General features: G+C 66.3%; 1 protein-coding gene across 1 annotated transcript in view; it reads right to left on the bottom strand.

Annotated features, from left to right (window-relative positions):
- The window catches only part of ADAM33 (ADAM metallopeptidase domain 33), a 25,382-nt gene that overhangs the window by 15,324 nt on the left and 9,809 nt on the right, over nt 1-249 (bottom strand). The gene's annotated exons all lie outside the window — the stretch shown is intronic.

Genomic DNA, 249 nt, shown 5'->3' with positions numbered 1-249 from the left:
GCTGCTGGCAGGAGACAGTGGAGGCCTTCCTTCGAGGGCTGGGGGCAACAATCCCCGTGCGCTGATCCCAGAAAAGCACCCCTTTTCCATTTCCCCCTTTCCATTTCCCCTTTTCCTTTTCCCAGCCAGGCAGGCGCTGTCCCCTGCACCGGGAGCGGGAGGAGCCAGAAGCCGGAGTTCGGCCCGGGACGCAGCCCAGCGCCCGGCGCGGCGCTGGAAAGCTGACAGGAGGCCAGTGGGGGACATCGG

Source organism: Corvus brachyrhynchos, unplaced genomic scaffold (assembly GCF_000691975.1).
Source record: "Corvus brachyrhynchos isolate BGI_N302 unplaced genomic scaffold, ASM69197v1 scaffold910, whole genome shotgun sequence".
NCBI lineage: Eukaryota > Metazoa > Chordata > Aves > Passeriformes > Corvidae > Corvus > Corvus brachyrhynchos.
The sequence above is the reverse complement of the archived record's forward strand: the minus strand, read 5'-3'. Positions and strand labels throughout refer to the sequence as shown.